At 43.9% G+C, this 27673-nt stretch overlaps 1 protein-coding gene across 2 annotated transcripts in view; it reads left to right on the forward strand.

Moving 5' to 3' along the window:
• The first annotated feature begins 212 nt into the window (after positions 1-212).
• LOC143764710 (NXPE family member 1-like) overlaps positions 213-27673 on the forward strand; it is a 245818-nt gene continuing 218357 nt past the window's right edge. The window contains exon 1 of one of the 2 annotated variants that reach the window (XM_077250565.1): positions 213-430. The gene's annotated coding sequence lies outside the window, so the exon portion shown is untranslated. The remainder of the gene's footprint in view (positions 431-27673) is intronic. The other variant, XM_077250566.1, reaches the window with a different exon arrangement.

The following is a 27673-nucleotide window of genomic DNA, read 5'->3' on the forward strand; positions in this document are numbered from 1 at the left end:
AATAATGATTGATTGATAAAGTAATGGCTGCATTCATCAGAATTCTCCATTTGCTGCATATACAGCTGTACAGTAATTTCCTCTTTAGCAGCATGTTTTCTGAGGAGTTGTAACCTGTGCCCTTTTCAGAGTTGTCATTCTTTTGTTGGACAGTTTTCTTTGCTTTTATGGTGACGTTCATCAGATAAGAGCTCAAGAAGTTGAGAACTGGTGGTGGTGGTGAAGGCTAGTGAATCTAGTTGACTGTACTGTACATCCTTCAGAATGTTTTTTTCATCCAGTAGCCTTTGTGTCGCTTAGAAATAAGCTTCAGTTCCTTGTCCTGTGCAGTATTGCCACTTACAGCAACCAAACGGCAGCATTTCAGGAGGAGAAACAGACTGATTATTCTGAAGTTCTCAGATGTAATCTTGATCCACCAAAACTCAAGGTAAGAAAAAGCCCCTGATTCACAGTATTACCTGTAGAAGTATCAATCTTTATGACACACCAATTGGGGTAAAAAAGTAACTTATATTAACTATATATTATGCCATGCATAATTTTATTAATTGTGATAACTGGATGAGGGAACTACCTTCAGTTTTCCGAATTTTCGCACATTGACAAGCAATGAACTGGAACTTTCACTTTAGGATTATAGTTACGTAGCTGTAGAAAAAAAGGCAAAAGTCCATTGTATCTAACCTATTTATGTGACCCATGACACAAACTCACGATATAAGTGAGTGCAGCGTTCTTCTCGTGTTATTCTCGGTGTGCTGAGCAATTTGTTCACAGGTCAAATGTAACATTTTTTATGCTTTAGGTTTTTTTCCGGCACTTGGCCAGAAAGATAAATGGATATTGAAGACTTAAAGTAGAGGAACCTATATGGATTATTAGTCTTATTGTGATTTTAATGCCTTTTGATAGACTGTTATTGAGACTACTTAAAGGATATGGTAACTTGATGATACATGGTATAGTGTGAAATCTAAAAAATAGTTTTGCAACAAATCATCTGCTGATTGTATTTAGTTCTTTGACACTGAAAAGTAAAATAAAAAGAAATGTGAGAATTATGGAGGCAGCTTTGTCTTTTCCAAATTAAAGAACAGAGTTTTGATCACCTTCATGTTAAGACTGTGGGAACGTTGTGACACCAGAATCTGTTTGCATTATGCACTAAGGGTACTGTCACACTCTGCAACTTTCCAACGATCACGACCAGCGATACGACCTGGACGTGATCGTTGGAAAGTCGTTGTGTGGTCGCTGGGGAGCTGTCACACAGACCGCTCTCCAGCGACCAACGATGCCGAAGGCCCTGGGTAACCAGGGTAAACATCGGGTTACTAAGCGCAGGGCCGCGCTTAGTAACCCGATGTTTACCCTGGTTACCATCGTAAAAGTAAAAAAAAAAAAACAGTACATACTCACATTCCGGTGTCCGTCAGGTCCCTTGCAGTCTGCTTCCCGCTCTGACTGAGTGCTGCCGTAAAGTGAAAGCAGATTGCAGCGGTGACGTCACCGCTGTGCTCTGCTCTTACTTTCCGGCCGGCAGTCAGTCAGAGCGGGAAGCAGACTGCAAGGGACCTGACGGACACCGTAATGTGAGTATGTACGTTTTTTTTTTTTTTACTTTTACGATGGTAACCAGGGTAAACATCGGGTTACTAAGCGCGGCCCTGCGCTTAGTAACCAGATGTTTACCCTGGTTACAAGCGAACGCATCGTTGGATCGGTGTCACACACACCGATCCAACGATGACAGCGGGAGATCCAGCGGCGAAAGAAAGTTCCAAACGATCTGCTACGACGTACGATTCTCAGCAGGGTCCCTGATCGCTGCTGCGTGTCAGACACAGCGATATCGTATGGATATCGCTGGAACGTCACGGATCGTACCGTCGTAGCGACAAAAGTGCCACTGTGTGACAGTACCCTTAGTGTTACAGGGGTGCTAGCAACCTACTGTGCCTCAGCCTGGATAATTGGATAACTGATTAGGGCAGTAAACTAAACCATTATCCCAGGTAAAGGAAAGATTCAAATCCATATTTAACCCTCAACTGGTGAGGTGGGGTTTGCCACACCCCAGGGAATTTTTGTTCGGCTGCCATTCATTGAAAAATGCTGGTATGAGGATTTGTGTCTCACTAGCTTCCATCCATTTCCTTGTCAACAGGATGTCATCAAGGCCTCTCTCCTGGCCACGCATAACAGAGCTAGCTGTCGCTAAGTGCTGTCTTAGCCTTGCTGAACCCCACATCACCACTCATGTAATTCTTTTTTACCCATTTTCAAATTTTGAAAACGTCTTTATTTTTATCAAAGTATTACATTTTCCGATACTTGTGGGTGTCAAAAATTTGTTATACTCATGTGTAATCAATCGCCAACAAGAAAACGATTAAAACAAACGTGATCTTTGCATTTTCTGTAAAAATAAGAGATTTCTAAACATTGGGGCATAGGAAATCCCACATCACCAGTTGCGTGTCGAAAACCCCACCTCACCAGTTGAGGGTTAATTAGTCCATATTGGAAAAAAAAGAGCTATAAACCTATAACCTGTTCATGGCCGGCCATTTACCCCCTATTCCTGACCAGGCACATTTTCAAGTTTTATTGTACATCCTGGAGGAAAATGGCTTCCTGGTCGTTTCACATTTGATTCTTCCCCAAACTTTGGCAATGAAAGTGTGTCTTTTTCGCAACATGTTTTTTATGACCCTGTTAGCTATCTGCAACAAAAATTTTGATGACTCTGCGCTCACACCCCAACATCTTAGCACTTTCATTAGTTAGTTAAATCTCTTTTTTTGCCCATTTTGCCTGAAGAAAACCAAGCTGCCTAATAATTCTACATCCAATAATCATTCACGTTTGAACAATTTGGAGTTAAATTTGCATAAAATTGATGATATGGTCAAAATTCTCACTTTAGTAATAATTGTGCCCACAGCGTAGCAATTTTTTTAAATTAAAATTAATGAATAAGTTTTGCTTGATCTAGCAAACAAATATAATGTTTATTATTTTACTTTTCCCTCTTTTCCCAGACTGGAAATAGAGTAAATAAAAAATAAGGCGTATTTGATGTCAGCGCATCCATAAAAGTCCAAGCTATCAAAATCATAGACTTAGTCTCATGTACATCTTTCGCTGTGTGGTGACCATGTCTGAAGGGCATATCTGTAATATAGTTGTCCGTGGCTGTTAAGCATTTAGATGCTGCTGTCAGTTTCTTACTTAAAAATGTAAATTAGGTCATTACTGGTGCATGCACCCGATTAAATCCCCCATTGCAGCATATTATAAAAGTGATCAGTGGATCACAAGTTAAGTCCACTATAATATAAAATTAAAAAAAATGTGAAAAAAAATGTATATTGGAGCAAATTTCGTAAATTTCATGTCAGTTTTACCCAGCTACACCAATATGGATGAAGTTGGGGCGGGATGGGGGCATGATGGAGGTGTGACGAACTGTAGCATTCCTTTCACCATGAATTCTTACTTCAGGTCACTGACTAGAGTAAGATTTATGGCACAGAGATGGACACAAATTCACAAAGACAACTGATTAATTAAGAGGCATACACCTCTTACTGAATCATGAGAATCTGACTCTATAATGCCCCCTCATCAAGACTTGCATGAAAATCACCAGTCTTAATGAATCAGTCTACTAAGTTTATGATTCCTTTACCCCTGTGAAGCAGGTATGGGGTGTTACTTCAGTCTACATGTTTCGAGACTTAAAACTAAGAACCTGTTAGGCTCGAAACGACCCAATGTCCACAATGTTATTTTATACTATCTTACTTTTTTCTTTGTTTTCAGTCATATCCAAATAAATGTTATACTCTATATATACAAAAATATTTTTTTGACGTTGCTGTATTGCTCCACTATTTTTTCCACAGTTTTTAAATGGAACTTAACAATTCACTGCTTCTTGATTATTAACTTACAGCAGCATAAGTACACATGTGATTCATCTAACACGTCTACACTTCCTGCTGCGACACAAGGTCTTACATCTTTATGTCTTGTCAAATGTCAAGTTGACTCTATCGTCTATAAAAATTCATCCAACTTTTTAAGACTCTCTCACACATTCCTTCATATTTGAATTAGACAAGTACGATGTTTATAGTTTGTTGACATATGCATACACGCTGAGTTAGCACACTGCGACTAATAAATACACGAACGCCAATGTTGCTGCAAATATTTAAAATGTTAGCTATTTAGTGTTTTTTCATCAAAGAGCTCAAAAGCCATCCAACCACTTCAAAGTGACCTTTTAATAGTGATTGTCCCTAGCCCCAATATGTCCTACTTCTCTATGTTCCAAACCAGTCTCATGTGAATGGGGAGTGAAAAGGAAACAAGGAAACAAGGCATAGCTTGCAATTAAAACCTTTTATGTGAAAGAAGGGTGGATGAGGGTGCAGAACCTGGAGCCAGAAGAACAGGCCATCAGCCTCCAACATTAGAAAAAAAGATTTCCAATGCCCATCATCAAATTTAGCAAGAGAGGATGCAATATATATATATATACCGTATTTTCCGGCGTACAAGACGACTTTTTAACCCCTGAAAATCTTCTTAAAAGTCGGGGGTCGTCTTGTACGCCGGGAATCGCCTTGTACGCCGGGTGTATATGGTGGGTGGGGGGGGGAGTGATCCTGATGACGACGAGGGGGCGTCTCACAGGAAAGTGAGTATCCCCCATTACCTTATCATAGCGCTGCAGCGTGGGGTCTCTGTGCTGGGAGCGGCGGCTGCTGTGCTGTGCTGTGGCGGCTCCTCTTCTGCAGTGTGGGGCCTCTGGTGCTGTGGGGCGGTGGCAGCGGTGGCGTATCTTCATGCAGTCGGGGCTCCTCCGGCATCTCAAAGCCTAGAAGCCCCGCCGGCAACTCCATCGGTGTAATGCGCTGGCCTCCGGGAAAATGGCCGCTGCTTAGATTCAGATCTCGTGTCCCGAGATTTCGGGACGAGATCTGAATCTGAGCATGCACAGCCCCCAGCGGCCGGGCCACCGCATCGCACCTATTGAGCTGCCTCCGGGAAAATGGCCGCTGCTCAGATTCAGATCTCGTCTCCCGAGATCTCGGGACGAGATCTGAATCTGAGCAGCGGCCATTTTCCCGGAGGCCACCTGACCGCATTGTACCGATGGAGTTGCCGGCGGGGCTTCCAGGCTGAGATGCCGGAGGAGCCCCGACTGCATGAAGATACGCCGCCGCCACTGCCCCACAGCACCAGAGGCCCCACACTGCAGAAGAGGAGCCGCCACAGCACAGCAGCCGCCGCTCCCAGCACAGAGACCCCACGCTGCAGCGCTATGATAAGGTAATGGGGGATACTCACTTTCCTGTGAGACGCCCCCTCGTCCTCATCAGGATCACTCCCCCCCCCCCAAAAGGCACATATTCACCGGCCCTATAAGACGACATACGGTGTATAAGAAGACCCCCAACTTTTAAGAAGATTTTATTTTTTAACTGGTAAAGTTGGGGGGTCGTCTTATACGCCCAGTCGTCTTATACGCCGGAAAATACGGTATATATATATATATATATATATATATATATATATATATATATATATATATATATATATATATATGTATATATATAGATATATATATGTATATATATATATATATATATATATATATATATATATATATATATGTGTGTGTGTGTGTGTGTGTGTGTGTGTGTGTGTGTGTGTGTGTGTGTGTGTGTGTGTGTGTGTGTGTGTGTCTGTAGCTTCATGGCCATAAAAGGAGAGTGCTAAAACACATTTCATGCACAAGCTGTCAGTGTCTGCCCCTGATAGATTTCCATACACTGGGGAAAATAAGTATTTGATACACTGACGATTTTGCAAGTTTTTCCACCTACAAAGTACTGAGAGGTCTGACATTTTTTATTGTAGGTACACTTCAACTGTGAGAAACAAAATCTAAAGAAAAAAAATGAAAATCACATTATATGATTTTTGCATAATTAATTTGCATTTTATTGCATAAAATATGTATTTCATACAATAGAAAAACAGAACTTAATATTTAGTACAGAAAACTTTGCTTGTAATTAGAGAGATCAGACATTTCCTGTAGTTCTTGACCATGCTTGCATATACTGCCGCAGGGATTTTGGCCCATTCCTCCATACAGATCTTCTGCAGATCTTTCAGGTTTTTGGGGCTAACTCTGGGCAACATTGAGTTTCACCTCCCGCCAAAGATTTTCTTTTGGGTTCAGGTCTGGAGACTGGTTACACCACTGCAGGACCTTGAAATGCTTCTTATGGAGCAACGCCTTGTTGTGCTGGTTGTGTGTTTCGGGTTATTGTCATGCTGGAAGTCCCATTCACGATCCATCTTCAATGCTCTTACTGAGGGAAGGAGGTTGTTGGCCAAAATCTAGCGATATATGACCTCATCCAACCTTCCTTAAATATGCTGTAGTCACCCTGTCCCCTTTGCAGAAAAGCACCCCCAAAATATGATGTTTCCCCCTTTATGCTTCACAGTTGGGATGGTGTTCTTGGGGTTGTACTCACCAAGCTGCTTGCCTATTGTTCTGTGGCCCATCCCAGTCTTTTACAGGTCTACAATTTTGGCCCTGATGTCCTAAGTCAACTCTTTGGTATTGGCCATGGTGGGTGATGTTGGAGTGTGACTGAGTGTGTGGATAGGTGTCTTTTATACAGGTAACAAGTTAAAACAGGTGCAATTAATATAGGTATTGAGTGCATAGTAGGAGGGCTTCTTAAAGAAAAACTAACAGGTCTTTGACAGCCAGAATTCATGCTGGTTGGTAGGTGATTTCCAATACTTTTCGTATTGAAGATGTTGCCTTGCTCCAGGCCATCTGTGCGGGACTTCTCATCTGTATTCCTACAATGTGGTGAGCTGAATTTCCTTCCTCATTTTTTCACCATTTCTAATGTTGTGACTGTTTATCCATTCAGCTCTAAACTGGTTGTGCTGCTCAACCCACATACTAAAATTGCAGTCACATTCTAAAAGGTACTTTGCGTATGATGTGCTGCAATTTCAAAATTGTGAAATTTAAAAAACTATCTTTTGTTTCCATTGATTGAAAATCCGAAGACCCATGTTTGATCACAGGGCAGCATTGACAGGACATGGAGGGATGTTGTTTTTTTTACCATTACATTTTGAACAGAATGCTAGAAATTTTTTCATTGGCAAACGAGGTGAGAAGCTAAGAGATTATTATGTGACGTCAGAATTTATTCTAGCATTAATGACTTGATAAAAGCCACAAATGAAATAAGACACGATCTGCCATGTTCATGAATTAGAACCAGGTGCGTAAAAAAGGCTACGGTCAGAAAACAGCTAGATGCTCTACTGAAGACATCTTCTAATCACTTATCATGGATTTCATACATGACGACTCAACAGAGTGTACCAAGTCTGAATTGGACATTTTATACTTACTCCTGACATGGACAAGTATTGAAAAACATTCTTTGTAGAAGTCCAGCCTATTGCTGCCCTTACAGACAATGCACCCCTGGAATTCTTCATATCAGATTGGGTAGTGGCGAATATTATTATGGTTTGAATAACACCTTGCAGTACGTGAATTATCATATTGTTAAACAAGGCGGCTACACTATTGCTGATGGTGCCCTTGTTGGGCTTAAAAATTATCCCATAGCAACTGCTTTAATATGGTTGATATTAATCTGGGAGAGTGGATTATTTCAGATACCTTTTAGGTCTCATTCACATGTAGATGTGCAGCGCCCCAGAGTCCTGGTCGTTGCAGTATTGTCGCTCTTTCACAAGGGGGAGTGATGGTACGTCTGATGGCACTAAAGGAGTTCACCTGACCAGGTATCACAGTCACACACTACACTTCACACTCCGGCCACCAGGGGGAGCAAAAGGTTGTATGTATTAGGCCACTCCTCACACTCTGGTAAAACTGGGCGTCGGATAGGAAGTTAGGGAGAAGCTGACTGGGTTTTGCCCAGGTAACATCTAGTGGGAGAGAGAGAGTTGCTTGGGAAGACTCAGGGAGGTCCCTGTCAGGGGTGGGATCCTGACAGTGGCCTAGCACGAGACAGATCGTTACGGAGCTGTGCCTGCACCTCACTGCGGCGGCATCCTAAGAAAGGACACGAAGCGAAGTATATTGTGGAGAAGTGAGAAACGAGATCACAGCACAAAGGAGATAGAACCAGGAGGAGTCGTGCCCCAAGATCGGTAACATCCTTCTGAGGCGCGTAGCCGGCGGCCGGAACACCAAGGGAGTAATAGGCTCTACACATTACTTTGAACTACGGCAGGGCAATTAACTCTAGGTTGGCTGTCTCACCTTTACACCTAATGAAGACAACGGAGGCAATTGTGGGAGAGGGGCGTCTCTAGGGTCCCTATAAAATAACTCCAGGCCTACCCCGTCATACGGGTGCGTCCTATCCAAACCATCTGGGGGACGGAGAGAGAGAACAGAAACATACACGACAGTTGTGAGGACTATCCCGTGGTGCTCAGCAGGGAAGTACTACAACACACAGGCGCTAGTAGGAAGGCTACTGATTTCCACCTTCAAAGGGAACTCTGGATGTGCCTTCGGACCGGCCGGTCTCAGCCAGCCCTGTTAGCAGTGCTCTGGATTGTGGATGCCGAAGCCTATAGTAAAAAGGTAAAGAGACTGCAACCCTGTGTCCTCGTCATTTACTGCGACCTACACCATCACCATCTACTCATCAAGGGAAGCCCTGGGGACATACTTCACCTGTGGGAAGTTACACCATCTAGCTGCCATTCCATCACCCCAGCGGACCCCTAGCAGCGTCGGTCACCCTGACCGAATACCACAGGTGGCATCACGAACACTTGACAAACACTCACCTACACCTTTAATTGGGCGCCCCTTAGCAGGGCCACGGACCGGGTCGGGCCACCGTGACACCCCCAGAACCGAGACCAAGGGACCCGGTACCGAGTACCCCGCTGCCCTGCGTTTGGGGGCCGCTCCACATGTTTCAACACGTGTGTCATCAGTGTATGGTCAGTGTGTCATCAGTGTTACAGAACAGTTTGTCGTGAGTGTACAGTCCATGTGTCCTTATTTACTATCACTGTGTCATCAGTGTTTGGTCAGTGTGTCCTTTATTACCATCAGTGTGTCAGTAGTGTTTTGTCAATGTGTCCTTTATTACCATCAATGTGTCATCAATGTTTGGTCAGTGTGTCCTTTATTACCATCAGTGTGTCATTAGTGTTTGGTCAGTGTGTCCTTTATTACCATCAATGTGTCATTAGTGTTTGGTCAGTGTGTCCTTTATTACCATCAGTGTGTCACTAGTGTTTGGTCAGTGTGTCCTTTATTACCATCAGTGTGTCAGTAGTGTTTTGTCAATGTGTCCTTTATTACCATCAATGTGTCATCAATGTTTGGTCAGTGTGTCCTTTATTACCATCAGTGTGTCATTAGTGTTTGGTCAGTGTGTCCTTTATTACCATCAGTGTGTCAGTAGTGTTTTGTCAATGTGTCCTTTATTACCATCAATGTGTCATCAATGTTTGGTCAGTGTGTCCTTTATTACCATCAATGTGTCATCAGTGTTTGGTCAATGTGTCCTTTATTACCATCAATGTGTCATCAATGTTAAGTTCTTTTTTATCTAAGTGGTAAAAAAAATTCCAAACTTTGCTGAAAAAAATTGCGCAATTACGTGCAAATGTAGCGTCTCCATTTTTCGTGATCTGGGATTGGGTGAGGGTTTTTCTTTTTGCATGCTGAGCTGACATTTTTCAAAATACCATTTTGGTGCAAATATGTTCTTTTGATAGCCCGTTATTGCATTTTAATTCAATGTCGCGGCGACCAAAAAAGTTATTTTGGCATCTTGACTTTTTTTCTTGCTATGCCATTTAGCGATCAGGGTAATCTTTTTTTTATTGATAGATCAGGCGATTCTGAACACGGCAATGCCAAATATGTATAGGTTTGATTTTTTTTTTTATTGCTTTATTTTGAATGGGGTGAAAGGGGGTGATTTAAATTTTATTTATTTTATTTTTCATATTTTTAAAAACATTTTTTTTTTTTACTTTTGGCATGCTTCAATAGCCTCCATGGGAGGCTATAAACTGCCATAACTTGATCGGCTTTGCTACATAAAGGTCATACTCAGATCACTTTTATATAGCAGAATTACAGACTTGCTACCTTTGGTCGGCGCTCATAGCAATCAAGAACCATAGAAGTCTCAAGGAGATCTCTCATTGTCATGCCGACGCACCGATGACCCCCAATCATGTGACGGGGTCACCGGTGCGTGCATTTCCAGCTGATATGCCCGGCTTTGATGCGGCCTCACCGCCGGAACCCACATCAAAGCTGGGGGATACTGCCATTGGACGTACTATTCCGTCCTATGGCAGTATGGGGTTAAATCAGTTAATTTTGCCTGCTTTTGATGAATTTCTGAGTACAGATCACAGTAAAAAATACAAATCTGTCAATGAGTTTATAGAAGGATTAAAATTTGTAAGGCAATAATCCCTGACTAGATGCCTGTAATACGCTATGCCTACTGCAGCAGCTCACTGTAGACGAATTTCAGATGCGAGCTGCATTATTGCAGAATATAGAAGGGATTTGAACCTGCCCTGAAAAGATTTTTTTTCTTGTACATGACAGCAGCAAAACTCTGGAAAAACACAAGTAACACTGGCAGCTTTGATTAATTTCTGAGTACAGACCACCATATAAAACCTGAATTGGTCAATGAGTCCATAGAAAGAAGCATCAGCAAGATTTTTTGTTGTATGTGGCAGCAACAAACTCTTGAAGAACGCAAGTAGAACTGGCAGCTTTGATGAATTTTTGAGCATAGATCACTGTAAAACCATGAATCTGTCAATGAGTGCATGGAAGAATATCAAGTTATGGACCATGGAAGAAATGTATGTGACCAGAATGAACACTCATTTCCATCAGCTGATACCTAGCACCTATCCCTACAATAAACTCAGCTAACGGTATTAATAGGGAACAGAATAGATGTTACCTTGATATTTGTTTTTAGGTTGCTGCAGTAAGGATTATAATTTATAAAGCAATAATCTCTGAATAGCTGCTTATAATACACCATACCTACTGAGACAGCTCACCCTACATGAATTGCAGGTAAGAGCATTATTATTAGCGAATAGAATCTATTTGAATTAAAAATATAAAAAGTGATCAGTTAAACAGAGCAGCATCAAGGACTGTTATTTCATCAACCCTGCTGGGGAATATGGTGGAGCGTTTCACACCTACTCAGCTTGATATGGAGGAGACCAGAATCTTCTGTACTTACTATATAAAGTTTCCGGCCCAGCTGTGAAATCCTGTATGCAGTGTGAGAACTCTCTGTGTGACGACCACCTGACAGCCCACAACAAGGCACTGGATCATATACTTTTTTGGTTTCAAAAATGTTCCCTCATTAACAAGCTGGAGCCTCAGGGAAGCTTTTTCTCCCATTACTAAGGAGTGGGTATCGTAGACTGTTAAGGTGCATGTACTAAGTTCATGGGCTGAAAAACATTTACCCCTGGGGGTGCACATATACAGTATATCAAAGAATGCTAGAGGTGAGCATCTCAAAATTCTTAATGTGGGCATCATAAACACCTTTAAAACGATTATAGCAAGGGTAGCATGACCACCCTGTTCATATGGCGGAGGAGGAGGAGAAGGACGACAACACAAAAAAGATAAAATCCTGAAACCTATACCCGTATTTGGTTGGGGAGGGGTGCATGGGAATAGACTAGGGTTGAGCGACTTTTATTTTTATAGGATCGGGTCGGGTTTCACGAAACCCGACTTTCTCAAAAGTCGGGTCGAGTGAAATCGGCCGATCCTATAAAAAAGTCGGGGTCGGGGTCGGCCGAAACGCGAAACCCAATGCAGTGCAATGGGATACTATGGTTCCCAGGGTCTGAAGGAGAGGAAACTCTCCTTCAGGCCCTGGGATCCATATTTACGTGTAAAATAAAGAATTAAAATAAAAAAAATTGATATACTCACACTCTGACGCGCCCTGGTAGTAACCGGCATCTTCCGTTCCTAAAAATGGCGCTTGAAAGACCTTTTGAATGCTTCACGGCTTGTGATTGGTCGCGGCGGCCCACGTGACCGCTGAGCGACCAATCACAAGCCGGTGACGTTATTCTCAGGTCCTGTTCTGGTTCTCAGGTACATGAGAATTAGGTCACGGCTTGTGATTGGTCGCTGAGCGGTCACGTAGGCCGCCGCGACCAATCACAAAGCCGTGACGTCATCGGAAGGTCCTTCACGCGTTCATTCTTAAGAAGGAAGGCTGCCGGAAAGAAGCAGGGCACGTACGAGGGTGAGTATATACCTAATAGGAATATACTCACCCTCGGCTTCTTTCCGGCAGCCTTCCTTCTTAAGAATGAACGCGTGAAGGACCTTCCGATGACGTCACGGCTTTGTGATTGGTCGCGGTGGCCCACGTGACCACTCAGCGACCAATCACAAGCCGTGACCTAATTCTCATGTACCTGAGAACCAGAACAGGACCTGAGAATAACGTCACCGGCTTGTGATTGGTCGCTCAGCGGTCACGTGGGCCGCCGCGACCAATCACAAGCCGTGAAGCATTCGAAAGGTCTTTCAAGCACCATTTTTAGGAACGGAAGATGCCGGTTACCAGCGGCGATGTCCAGGCTGCGTCGGAGAGGTGAGCATATCAATATTTTTTATTTTAATTCTTTATTTTACACTTAAATGTGGATTCTGATACCGATTTCCGATATCGCAAACATATCGGAACTCGGTATCGGAATCCCGATACCAGATTCAGAAGATCGCCGACCTCATGGCCGACCCCACACAGGGGTCGGGTCGGGTTTCATGAAACCCGACTTTGCCAAAAGTCGGCGACTTCTGAAAATGGTCGACCAGTTTCGCTCAACCCTAGAATAGACCATAAAAAAACATTGGATTTGACTTTATGTTTTGCTGATGTCATTCAGTGGTGATAAGAAGTCTGGGCCAACCCTGCGCTTGATCATTTTCAGTTGACAGGCGTATGCACCTATCGGTTATAATACTTCTGTGGCACTAAAAGCTCGCACTGACAAAACGCTAGCAGCAGGGCAGACCAGGAGCTCTTATGCTTAGGGAAACATTTCATGCCATGTTTCCAGCTTGGATACCCAATAGTTGTAAGGCACAGAGAAATCACGGAAGACACTGGTATGGCCGGCAAGGTACACCTTCAGCATATTCCAAAGTATCACTCCTTGTCAGAGAACCTTGTGCATGTAAAGCGCTCGGAATATGTTGGCGCTATATAAATAAAGATTATTATTATTATTATCAGGGCCTGGGCATCGGGATGGTCTAAGAAAAGTGTCCCAAACCTTTGAGAGTGTAACCCTGCCTATGCTGCATCTGCATCTTCAGGGTAATGGGGAAAGGAAGCAGAACATAAACTCAGCCATGTGTGACAGACTACCTACAGTCAAGACTTCCCTGTCCCCACCAAGAGGATGACTGTCCATCTTCTCCTCCTCGTCCTTCCTCCCCTCCTTATCTTCAGGCCATCCACACTGAACATATGGGATGAAGGTGGTGTGGGTATTACTGATGTGTAACAGAGAATCAGGTTTCTGTTTCAGAGACACAACCTGATAAACCTGTACCACATACATGAAAGGCAGCAGTCAAGCAAATTAACCACTTCTCAACTACGTCATCTTCTGATATTGACAGTCATCCATGACAATTTAGAGGCTCTGTAATTGAAATAAGTAGATAAATTATTTAATGGGTTTCAAACTTGGCCAGAAAGGTAGAGTCAAATTATTTTTAGGCACACTACTCATTCAGACAAAGCTGCAAAGTGTGTGTACATGTGGTCATGTCCTGAGGAAGAAGTCATTTGAACTTTGAAATGCATTGAATAAACCACTTTCTTTTATCTGGATTTCCTGAATCTACATCAATTTTGGCAGCGCGGATTACATCCACAAACCCTTTATATCATCAAAGCTGCAGAGTACACAGAGGCATTTGGGCACAGTACCCCCACAGAAGGTAATTACAAATTTCACCCACAGAGCATGTCTCCACATTTATCCTACAGAAGCTGATAACAAATTGCACACTTTCCCAATGGGCCACAGTATCCCCACAGACAGGTTTGTAGAGTACACACAGTGGCTTAAAGGCACATTACACCGACAGATATGGGTTAAAATATACACAGTTTGTTGACCCTGCTAGGGTGACTAATAAATGAATACATTTGAACTGTGAATTAATAAATCTTGAGTTTTCAGAAATGTAATTTTGGATTAATAGGTTTTCACAACTTCTCTTTTCAACATGTTATATGTTGGTTGGTACTAGATCTATTTGACCACAAAAGAATGCTTTGTCATTTACCAGCAATCCATTATATTCCCAGTGATGGATTGTTGTGGGAATTGTTCCATAAAGTCTTTCTTCTTGCATTATTAGTGGGTACTATAGTTCTGAGTGAAGAGAATTGCAGGCATCTTGAAGCTTAGTTATGGCATGGTTGCTGTCATTTTTACATGGCAATGTTGTTCACTCTGTTACCAGGCATGTGAAGCGTTGTTACTACAAATGTTTTATGCCATAGCTGCTGTAAAATGGAATTAGACATTCACTTCCAAAGCCCTATTGTGGCATATACCTCACTTGACCGGTAATTTCTGTGCCGAAAGCCATATGTCCTTTGATAATCCTGACTGCAAGTGCAATTGGTTCCAGGGACAGAATCCGAAACCTTTTATTCAATTAGTCACAGACTGAGTGAAATGCTGGCAGTACAGAGCTGACTATAGTGATGACTCCAGGAGCAACAAATTCTGATTGTGGTTAGTGAGTGGCTTGCTCTGCCCGTAAGGTCAAGACATAAGCATTAGTAATAAGCAGATGAATGCTTGATACTGCCTTCTACCTGACAGTGCATTTGGGGCTCACAGGTTGTTTTATGTTTAGAAAGCATGCAATGACATACAGTTATTATTGACTGTGCATGTCAGAACATCATTGCAGCTACACTCAGGTACAAATTCAACTAAAAGCACCCAATTTTAAACACTGCCAAGATAATTATTTTATGCAACCAGGACAGTTTAAGTTTAGTTATAATAAAAAAAATACACAGTTTACAGGAAATAAAACATATTTTACAAAAAGATTGTTCTTAAGGCAAACTGTGTGACAAAATATTTTTGCTGTAAAAAAAAATCTTGATGGTAATTGTCAATTTTTGAACAACCAAATTTCTACAAATAGTGACCTCCTCCACCTTGACTTCAGGAAGGGTCCCGAGGTAAGTAGCTTCCAGCGATTCCCAGTCTTGCCTTGAATTGAGCAAGTTCACATGGTACACCTGGTGCGGCTTCCTGCAACCAGGCTGGTGTACCTTGTAAATCGCGCCACCAAGTTTATCCACAACCTTGTAAAGGCCTTACCACTTGGCCAGGAACTTGCTCTCCACTTTGGGGATAAGCACCTGCATGCGGTCCCTGGGCTGGAATTGCTTCAGCCTCGCAGATTGGTTATATACCATTGCCTGTGCATCTTCTGCCTGCTATGTTCCTTTACAATAGGCATCATGTGCACCATCCTCTACTGCAACTGGGCTACATGCTTAATGACATGGTGTGGCGTGAACTTTGCTTCCCAGGTTTCCTTGGCGATGTCCAGGAGCCCTCGCAGATGTCAACCGTATAGGAGCTCGTACAGCGAGATGCCAGTGGAGGCTTGTGGGACTTCTCTGATGAAAAAGAGCAGAAATGGAAGCAGATAGTCCCAGTCTTTACCATCTTTCTCAATGACCCTCTTGAGCATGGCCTTCAAGGTCTTATTGAAGCACTCTACAAGGCAATCGGTCTGCGGATGGTAAACTGAGGTTCGCAGCTGGGCAATGTTGGAGGACTATACACAGCTCCCTAATCACTTTGCTCATAAACGGGGTCCCCTGCTCTGTCAAAATCTCCTTTGGCAGACCTGTCCTACCAAAGATATGGTCAAGCTTCCTAGCGATACTCTTAGCCAAAGAGTTTCTCAGTGGCACCGCTTCCAAGTACCGGGTTGCATAGTCTATGACCACTAGGATGTACTGATAGCCCTGCACAGATTTAACTAGGGGACCCACTAGGTACATGGCAATCCTCTCAAAGGGGACCTCTATCACTGGCAATGGAACTAAGGGGCTTCGGAAGTGAGAAGTAGTAATGGTTATCTGACAGGTGGGGAATAATGTAGGATTTCTCTGTAACATCCTGGCCAATAGAACCTCTTTATTACCCTCCCCCGAGTTTTCTCCACCCCCATATTTGCCCCCAAACAGGCTAATGGGCCATGTCTATAATCTTGTACCAGTAGCGACCCGGAACTAACAGCTGCTCCACTATCTCACCTGCCCTCAGTTTGGTCACCTGATACAACAAATCGCCATTGACTGCAAAGTGAGGGACCCTGGTCTCAGCCCCCGGCTCTTTAGCAACCCCATTACATACGGTAACATTATCAAATGCCCCCTTCAATGTCAGATCCCTAAGTTGAGCAGACCCAAAGTTTGGTTCAATTACTTCTGGAGCGCCCCCACTGCCGCAGGGCCGAGGGGTACCCGGTACCGGGCCTCTGTGTCTCGGTTCTGGGGTTGTCACAGTGGCTAGGCCCGGTCCGTGACCCTTCTGAGGGGCATCCAGTGAAAGTTGAGAATGTGATGATGCTGTGGTGCGGTGCAGGTCGCGGTGAATAACTTTGGACAGCAGGTGGCAGTCTCTTTACCTCTTTACTGAAGGCTTCAGGATCCTCAGTCCGGAATACGGTTAACCGGGCTACCTGAGTCCGGCCGGTCCAATGGCACCTCCAGAGTTCCCTTTGCAGGTGGAAATCTGTGCCTACCTTCTAGCGCTTGTGTGTTGTGGTCCTCCCCTGCTGTGCTTACGGGATAGTCCCCACAACTGTTGTGTCTGTTTCTGAAGTTCCCTCACAACTCGATTATGATGCTCTTCTTCGTCCCCCCAGATGATATGGCTAGGACGCACCCGTATGACGGGTAGGCTCGGAGCTCTTCCGGGACCCTAGAGTCGTCCCTCTCCAAATGTTGCCCCCTGTGTCTGCTTAGGTGATTTTGGGTGAGACAGCCCACCTATAACTGACTGTCCTGCCATTGGTTAGAAGTAAGGCCTGGAGCTCAATACTTCCTCGGCGTTTCCGGCCACCGGCTGCACGCCTCATTAGGATGTTGCCTCGTCTTACAGCATGACTCCTACTGGTGTTTCTCCTTGTTGCGTTGATCTCGTTTCTCACTCAGCACAATAAACCTCGCTTCTTCTCCTTTCTTGGGGTACCTGTTGTGAACTCTGTTTTCGGGCTCCCTCTTGTGGTCACTGGTGGTATGGTGTGACTTTTGCTTTGGGCTCCCCCTGGTGGCTTTGTTTGTTATCCTGCTGGTCTCTGGCTATCAGCTGGTTCGTTATCCTCTGGGAGGTTCCTATATAGCTCTGTTTTACTTCCACTTGTGGCCGGCTGTCGATGTAATCAGTGCTACTCAGATTCCTTCTGACTACCTTGCTCCCAGTCCATCCAGGATAAGCTAAGTTTTGTTTGCTCATTTTTTGATCAGCAGTGTTTATCATGTTTTCTGTTCCAGCTTGCTAAAATGTAATTCCCTCGCTTGCTGGTTGCTCTAGTGGGCTAAGTTTCTCCCCACACACCGTTAGTTGGTGTGTGGGTTCTTGAAATCTCAGGATGGATATTTTGTAAGGGTTTTTTATTGATCGCATAGACCCCTGCTCTATTTTCTGCTTTCTAGTACTAGTGGGCCTCTTTTGCTGAATCTGATTTCATCCCTATGTATGTGCCTTCTTCTTACTTCACCGTTAATATTTGTTGGGGGCTTCTATATCTTTGGAGATTATTTCTCTGGAGGTAAGCAAGGTCTTTCTTTCTCTTTAGGGGTAGCTAGTTCCTCAGGCTGGCTCGATACGTCTAAGAATTTTTTAGGCACGTTCACCGGCTACCTCCAGTTGTTTTGGATAGGTTCAGATTTGCGATCAGTCCAGTTACCATCTCCCTAGAGCTCGTCCTTAGTTTAATCACTTGCTGATCTATTTGTGATCCTCCGCCACTAGGGATCATAACAGTACAGCCGGCCAGTAAAGTGTTAATTGCATGGCAGAAGCAGGAGAAAAGAAGCCTTGAGAAAATTTTTTTTTTTTTTTGCCGTGTGTCTAGCTGCTGTGGCTAGCTTCTCTCCTCCTCTTAATCTTGGTGTGGCTCTGAGTTCAGCTGCTGACATGGATGTCCAGAGCTTGGTTTCCAGTCTGGATCATCTTGCTGCTAGGGTTCAAAGTATTCAGGATTTTGTTGTTCACAGTCCTATGTCAGAGCCTAGAATACCTATTCCGGAGTTGTTTTCTGGAGATAGATCTAGGTTCCTGAATTTTAGGAACAATTGTAAGTTGTTTCTTTCTTTGAAACCTCGTTCCTCTGGTGATGCCGTTCAGCAAGTTAAGATTATCATTTCCTTTTTGCGTGGTGACCCCCAAGATTGGTCCTTCGCATTGGCGCCAGGGGATCCTGCATTGCTTAGTGTAGATGCGTTTTTTCTAGCCCTTGGATTGCTCTATGAGGAACCTAATCTTGAGAACCAGGCTGAAAAAACGTTATTGGCCCTCTCGCAGGGGCAAGATGAAGCAGAGGTGTACTGCCAGAAATTTCGGAAATGGTCGGTGCTTACTCAGTGGAATGAGTGTGCCCTGGCTGCAAATTTCAGAGAAGGTCTTTCTGAAGCCATTAAGAATGTCATGGTGGGGTTCCCTACGCCTGCAGGTCTGAATGAGTCAATGACTCTGGCCATTCAGATTGATCGGCGTTTGCGGGAGCGCAAACCTGTGCACCATTTGGCGGTGTCTTCTGAACAGACACCTGAATCTATGCAATGTGACAGAATTCTGACCAGAAGTGAACGGCAAAATTATAGACGGCAAAATGGGTTGTGCTTTTACTGTGGTGACTCAGCTCATGTTATCTCAGCATGCTCTAAGCGCAAAAAACAGGTTGATAAATCTGTCACCATTGGTACTTTACAGCCTAAGTTCATTTTGTCTGTTACCCTGATTTGTTCCCTGTCATCTTACCCGGTTAATGCTTTTGTAGATTCAGGTGCCGCCCTGAGTCTGATGGATTGGTCATTTGCCAGGCGCTGTGGTTTTGATTTGGAGCCTTTAAAATTCCCTATTCCACTAAGGGGAATTGATTCTACACCATTGGCTACGAATAGACCTCAGTACTGGACACAAGTGACCATGTGCATGACTCCTGTTCATCGGGAGGTGATTCGCTTTCTTGTACTGCATAATTTGCATGATGTCGTCGTGTTGGGTCTACCATGGTTGCAGACTCATAATCCAGTCCTGGATTGGAAAGCTATGTCGGTGTCAAGTTGGGGTTGTCAGGGAATTCATGGTGACGCTCCTGTGGTGTCAATTGCTTCGTCCACTCCTTCTGAAGTCCCTACGTTTTTGGAAGACTACCAGGATGTATTTGAGGAGCCCAAACTCAATTCTCTACCTCCTCATAGGGACTGTGATTGTGCTATAAATTTGATTCCTGGTAGTAAGTTTCCTAAGGGACGACTTTTCAATTTATCTGTGCCGGAGCATGCTGCCATGCGGAGTTATATAAAGGAGTCTTTAGAGAAGGGACATATTCGCCCGTCCTCATCCCCTCTTGGTGCAGGATTCTTTTTTGTGGCTAAAAAGGATGGTTCCCTGAGACCCTGTATTGATTATCGCCTTTTGAATAAAATCACGGTCAAATTTCAGTATCCTTTGCCATTGTTAACTGATTTGTTTGCTCGCATTAGGGGGTCTAGTTGGTTCACCAAGATAGATCTTCGTGGTGCGTATAACCTTGTGCGTATAAAACAGGGTGATGAATGGAAAACTGCATTTAATACGCCTGAAGGCCGATTTGAGTACTTGGTGATGCCTTTTGGACTTTCTAATGCTCCTTCAGTCTTTCAGTCCTTTATGCATGACATCTTCCGTGAATATCTGGATAAGTTTATGATTGTGTATCTGGATGATATTCTGTTTTTTTCGGATGATTGGAAGTCTCATGTTAAGCAGGTCAGGATGGTCTTTCAGGTCCTACGTGACAATGCTTTATTTGTGAAGGGCTCAAAATGTCTTTTTGGAGTCCAGAAGATTTCTTTTTTGGGTTTCATTTTTTCTCCTTCTACTATTGAGATGGACCCAGTCAAGGTTCAGGCTATTCATGACTGGACGCAGCCTACATCTGTTAAGAGTCTTCAGAAGTTCTTGGGTTTTGCTAATTTTTACCGTCGCTTCATAGCTAATTTTTCTGGCGTTGTTAAGCCTTTGACGGATTTGACCAAGAAGGGTTCTGATGTGACTAATTGGTCTTCTGCGGCTGTGGAGGCCTTTCGGGAGCTGAAGCGTCGGTTTTCTTCGGCTCCGGTCTTATGTCAGCCAGATGTCTCACTTCCCTTCCAGGTGGAGGTTGAAGCTTCCGAGATTGGAGCGGGGGCTGTTTTGTCGCAGAGAAGCCCTGATGGCTCTGTGATGAAGCCATGTGCTTTCTTTTCAAGAAAGTTTTCGCCTGCCGAGCGGAATTATGATGTCGGTAATCGGGAGCTGTTGGCTATGAAGTGGGCATTTGAGGAGTAGCAACATTGGCTCGAGGGAGCTAAACATCGTGTGGTGGTCTTGACTGACCACAAGAATTTGATTTATCTCGAGTCGGCCAAGTGGCTGAATCCCAGACAGGCTCGTTGGTCGTTGTTTTTCTCTCGTTTTGATTTCATGGTCTCGTACCTGCCGGGTTCGAAGAATGTGAAAGCTGATGCTCTTTCTAGGAGTTTTGTGCCTGACTCTCCTGGAGATTCAGAGCCGGCTGGTATCCTTAGAGAAGGGGTGATTTTGTCTGCCATCTCCCCAGATTTGCGACGTGTGCTTCAAGAGTTTCAGGCGGATAGACCTGACCGCTGTCCACCGGCGAGACTGTTTGTCCCGGATAGATGGACCAACAGAGTCATCTCCGAGGTTCATTCTTCGGTGTTGGCGGGCCATCCTGGAATATTTGGTACCAGAGACTTGGTGGCCAGGTCTTTTTGGTGGCCTTCCTTGTCGCGGGATGTGCGTTCCTTTGTGCAGTCTTGTGAAATTTGTGCTCGGGCGAAGCCTTGCTGTTCTCATGCCAGTGGTTTGCTGTTACCTTTGCCTGTCCCGAAGAGGCCTTGGACGCACATTTCCATGGATTTTATTTCAGATCTTACTGTCTCTCAGAGAATGTCTGTCATCTGGGTGGTTTGTGATCGTTTTTCTAAGATGGTCCATTTGGTTCCCTTGCCTAAGTTGCCTTCCTCCTCCGAGTTGGTTCCACTGTTTTTTCAAAATGTGGTTCGTTTGCACGGGATTCCTGAGAACATTGTTTCTGACAGAGGATCCCAGTTTGTGTCTAGATTTTGGTGGACCTTTTGTGCTAAGTTGGGCATTGAATTGTCTTTTTCGTCGGCCTTCCATCCTCAGACGAATGGCCAAACCGAGCGAACTAATCAGACCTTGGAGACTTATTTAAGATGTTTTGTTTCTGCTGACCAGGACGACTGGGTTACTTTTTTACCGTTGGCCGAGTTTGCCCTTAATAATCGGGCTAGTTCTGCTACTTTGGTTTCTCCTTTTTTTTGTAATTCGGGGTTTCATCCTCGTTTTTCCTCGGGTCAGGTGGAGCCTTCTGACTGTCCTGGAGTGGATGTTGTGGTGGATAGGTTGCATCAGATTTGGAATCATGTGGTGGACAATTTGAAGTTGTCACAAGAGAAGGCTCAGCTCTTTGCCAACCGCCGTCGCTGTGTGGGTCCCCGACTTCGCGTTGGGGACTTGGTGTGGTTGTCTTCGCACTTCGTTCCTATGAAGGTCTCCTCTCCTAAGTTCAAGCCTCGGTTTATCGGTCCTTATAAGATTCTGGAAGTCCTTGGCCCTGTGTCATTCCGTCTGGACCTCCCGGCATCATTTGCTATTCATAATGTGTTCCATCGCTCGTTGTTGCGGAGGTATGTGGTACCTGTGGTTCCTCCGGTTGAACCTCCTGCCCCGGTGCTGGTTGAGGGAGAATTGGAATACATGGTGGAGAAGATCTTGGATTCTCGTGTTTCTAGACGGAGGCTCCAGTATTTGGTCAAGTGGAAGGGCTATGGTCAGGAGGATAATTCTTGGGTTGTCGCCTCTGATGTTCATGCGGCCGATTTGGTTCGTGCCTTCCATGTGGCTCATCCTGGTCGCCCTGGGGGTTTTCATGAGGGTTTGGTGACCCCTCCTTAAGGGGGGGTACTGTTGTGAACTCTGCTTTCGGGCTCCCTCTTGTGGTCACTGGTGGTATGGTGTGACTTTTGCTTTGGGCTCCCCCTGGTGGCTTTGTTTGTTATCCTGCTGGTCTCTGGCTATCAGCTGGTTCGTTATCCTCTGGGAGGTTCCTATATAGCTCTGTTTTACTTCCACTTGTGGCCGGCTGTCGATGTAATCAGTGCTACTCAGATTCCTTCTGACTACCTTGCTCCCAGTCCATCCAGGATAAGCTAAGTTTTGTTTGCTCATTTTTTGATCAGCAGTGTTTATCATGTTTTCTGTTCCAGCTTGCTAAAATGTAATTCCCTCGCTTGCTGGTTGCTCTAGTGGGATGAGTTTCTCCCCACACACCGTTAGTTGGTGTGTGGGTTCTTGAAATCTCAGGATGGATATTTTGTAAGGGTTTTTTATTGATCGCATAGACCCCTGCTCTATTTTCTGCTTTCTAGTACTAGTGGGCCTCTTTTGCTGAATCTGATTTCATCCCTATGTATGTGCCTTCTTCTTACTTCACCGTTAATATTTGTTGGGGGCTTCTATATCTTTGGGGATTATTTCTCTGGAGGCAAGCCAGGTCTTTCTTTCTCTTTAGGGGTAGCTAGTTCCTCAGGCTGGCTCGAGACGTCTAAGAATTTTTTAGGCACGTTCACCGGCTACCTCTAGTTGTTTTGGATAGGTTCAGATTTGCGATCAGTCCAGTTACCATCTCCCTAGAGCTCGTCCTTAGTTTAATCACTTGCTGATCTATTTGTGATCCTCCGCCACTAGGGATCATAACAGGTACCGCCGCGATGAAGTGCAGGCGCGGTCCCGTAACGTTCTTTCTGTTCGCTAGGCCTCTGTCAGGATCTCACCCCTGACAGGGACCCCCCTGAATCTTCCCCTGCAACACCCTCTGCCACAGGATGTTGCCCGGTTCCAACCCAGTCAGCTTCTCCCTAACTTCCTATCTAACCCCCAGTTTTACCAGATTGTGAGGAGTGGCCTAATACATAGCACCCTTAGCTCCCCCTGGAGGCCAGACTGTGAAGTGTATTGGTGTCTGTGATACCTGGTCAGGTGAACTCCTTCAGTGCCATCAGACGTACCATAGCCCCCCCTTTAGCGGCGGAGCATCAGTACTGCAACAACCAGGACTCTGGGGCGCTGCACTTCTAACTCAGGGAAGATGGACTCCTCTGCACCATCTCGTCCTCTTCTCCAGCGAAGACTCATAGGGAAAACTCCTCCGTTGTTACTTTTTGGCAGAGCCCTTCCAGAGGGACCAGGCTTTAGTCCAGGACACTCTGTACAGCCCCTTTTGCCACAAGTTCCAAAGTAGTGAAAAATCCCCAGTAGGACAGGATGAGTTAAGTATTTTACTTCCACAACCTCATGGTACTAATTACCACAGTTTGTTTCCATGGTCACTCTGGCTACAGGGTAGTCTTTGGCATTTCCATGTATACAGTGGACACTCACAAACTTGTTAGGGATTAACTGGTGGGACAGTGTAGCATTGATTAGGGTCACTAGATTTCCAGATTCCAAAAGTCCAAGAACCATTACCATTGACAGATATGGTACATGACTGCGGCTCCTTGCTGGGTGGACAGTCCACACTGCAGGCCGGATAGGTATAATTGGAGCAGTGCCTGCCTAGGCTGCAGTTCATTTGTTCAGGGGACATATGATACCGGGCGGCTACATGTTCAGGATTGTGATATCGCCAACAGACCACATCCTTCATAACAGCCTTAGGGGACCCCTCAGCAGGATTTGGACACCCCTCAAAACACCACATGTGAAGGGTTGACACACTTAGCTGCTTCCCAAGAGAGACACAGGAACATTTCTTGTAGTAAATCACCTGCTGGTTTATTATGGACAGCATAGACAATAGCAGGGTTCAGCATAATAAACAGAGCCTTTCTGGCATAACAGTAAAACAAAAATATAACATATGACAAAGTCCACTTGTCTAAGGGATTTGACTGCTCAGACCACCAGGTGTATTCAGCTCCGTCTGGAGGCACAGTTTGGAGGCTTGCTCTCTACAAACCACAACACACCCACTGTTTCTCAAATAAAGCTATTTAAGCCAAACCATGTGATAATCACATGACTGTGACATCATCCCAGGTCCTATAAGTACACATGCCGCTGTCAGCTCTGCAGGTGGCGATATGGTAGACACCTTCCTTCCCGCTCTATAGGTGTCCACCTAAAACCAGATCATATCAGCAACTTTACTTTAAGCCTCACAACACCTAGTGTGCTTGTGGAAAATATCCTGATTTCATATCAATGACTCCATTATGCACCATGACACATATATCCCCTCATATACTGTGCCAGTGACCCAGCCACAGTATAGATGATTAACTGAATCAGGAAAAAAAAATGAATTTTTTTGGAGTGTTATATACCACTGAAATGTACCCAAGAACACAAAATACTATAAGGATGAGCAATATAATACCGATACATTAACAATTTTATAAGGTTGTATAGCAATGACATATACCCAAGATCACAGTTAAACTATATGGGTAAGCAATATAATACCAATACATTTTTTAAACAATTTTTTTGAGGCTTACATACCACCAAAATGTACCCAAGAACATGTAAAAGTCTATGGATAAGCAATATAATACCAACACATTTTTTAAGAAGTTTTTTGAGGCTTGCATAGGAATGAAATGTACCCAAGAAGACATAATACCCTATGGAAGAGCTATAAAATACCGATACATATTTTTGGAAAGTTTTTTAGGCTTATAGACCTAGTTTTTAGAGCATTTAACAACTTTTTAGAGGGGTATATACCAAAGAAATGTGCCCAAAAACACATAATACTGTATGGATGGGCAATGTAATACTGATACATTTTTGAACAAGTTTTTTGAGAGCTATACACCACCGAAATGTACCCAAGAACACGTAGTAGTCTATGGATGAGCAATATATTACTGATACATTTTTGAACCATTTTCTTTGAAGGGTTAGATTCCACTGGAATCCACCCAAGAAAACATAATACCCTATGGATGAGCAATATAATACCGATACATTTCTTACCACGTTTTTGGAGTGTTTTATACCAATAAAATATACCCAAAAAGCTGTAATACTGTATGAATGGGCAATATAATACTGATACATTTTGAACAAGTTTTATTAGGGTTATGTAACAAAGAAATGCACCCAGAAGATGGAACAGTGTATAGGTGAGAAACTTAAGACCGCAAAATTATTTATATAGTGATGAGCGAGTGTGACTGAATACATGTGGGGATTCCCTAACAAACATGAGCCCGAGACATATATAAATTGACAACAGCCCCTATGTCACCTGCACCTTTGCCTGCTCCCACATACGAGATAGAGTACCCCAAGCATTGTACTTTCACTTGGGAGTGATAGTAGCCCTGTCTTGAGCTGCCTCAAGGAGCCTCTTCCAGGCTCATTAATTCCTCAAAAAGGGTTCATCCTGTTCCCTTCCCTCTGGGATCACACTCACTGCATATCAGTGATGTTGACCCTTCATTTTTAGGAACGTGACCTTGGCTCCAGCTATCAGCTCTTGAAGTCTTCGAGGCAAGTGTTCCTTCTCTACTGCCTGATGGTTGAACAAAATGTGATGATGGGGACCAAACTCTACAACGGACTCCCTTCTCAGCTGACGGTTGTAAGTAACAACCACACCCGGGATGCCGACTCCCGGTACCTTGCGGCTAGTGAGCCAGATAAAATTTCTCCGGGCCTCAACTATTTTGTCTCTTCTGACCAGTCTAGGCCCTGCAGTCCACTCACCAGTTTCTGGATCCTGGCTCTCCCATCCACAGTTCTCCAGAACCTCAGCAGTAAAGCATGGGTTCAGGACTTGGGGGTTCCAGAAAATCAGCCAGATACAGAACACAGGATCCTGCCACCTTTGCTGTTGCGCCAGCTTCCTCTGGCTCCAATATTTCTCTGGTCACTCCCTCGGGAATCTTGCGTGGTTTGCCCAATAAGCATGTTACACCATATGGATGACTAATTGAATACAGTAAAAAATGTTAACTTTTTTGTAGTGTTATATCACAAAAATGTGCTCCATACCTCGGAATAGTGTATGGGTGAGAAATGTAATCCATCTAATTCTTTTAACGCTTAGTGGGAATGTTATGTATCACAGAAATGTACCACAGGTCATATAATACTGTTTGGCTGAGACCACAGAATAGTGTATGGGTGAGGATTGTAATCCATCAATTTTTTTAACGCTTTTCTGTAGTGTAAGATATCACAGAAATGTACCTCAGATCATGGCATAGTGTATGGGTAAGAAATGAAATCCAGATAATTTTTTTAATTTTTTTTGTAATGTTAGATATCACATCAATGCAACACAGACCTCAGAATAGAAATGTAACCCTGACAAATTTTTAAATGCTTTTTTTGAGTGTGATACATTAAAGAATTACTCTAGGACACAGAATAGTGAATAGGTAAGACATTTAGCAAAGGAATTTTTTTTTTCATTGCTAAATATCACAAAAAAAGTAGCACAAAGCTTGTAATACTTTGATGGATCAAAATATATTTTTTTGCCCCATCTATATATTTGGCAATGAACTGCACAGCCCTAATCCCTATCTACAGATTGTATTCAGCCACTCTCCTTGCTCCTGCAACTCTCTCCCTCTCTAAGCTAAATGATAACTGTATGTGATGCAAACAGCAAACAAATGATTAGCCCTCAGAAGGGCTGCTAGTATTTCAGTAGTTCAGCTTCAGAACCAATATCAAAACTACTGGCTTCTGATTCGTTATACTGTGCACACACAGGTCTAGACAAGCGCTCTCGCCCTCTAATACGAAGTGTCACAGAGCTGTGCAATGGCGTCAGTGTGCGATGCTGGAGGGCACCTGTACTTTTATAACCCCTCATGATGTCACAAGGCCGGCCAATCACTGTAAAGCAAGATAACTACGGCATTACAGTGACACCAGGTTATCTCTGCATCCTTATTAGCTGTGTAATAGGCACCAAAAATGTGGGATGGGGATTTGAGTTTTACATAGAGCAGAGTAATGAGTACTTCCGAGTAGAGTTGAGCGACTTTTACTTTTTTAGGATCGAGTCAGGTTTCGTGAAACCCGACTTTGTCAAAAGTCAGGTAGGGTGAAATCGGCCAATTATTGCGAAAAGTCGGGGATCCGACTGAAACACGAAACCCAATGCAAGTCAATGGGGAGCAAAGCT

The sequence above is a fragment of the Ranitomeya variabilis genome, chromosome 4 (assembly GCF_051348905.1).
Source record: "Ranitomeya variabilis isolate aRanVar5 chromosome 4, aRanVar5.hap1, whole genome shotgun sequence".
Classification (NCBI taxonomy): Eukaryota; Metazoa; Chordata; class Amphibia; order Anura; family Dendrobatidae; genus Ranitomeya; species Ranitomeya variabilis.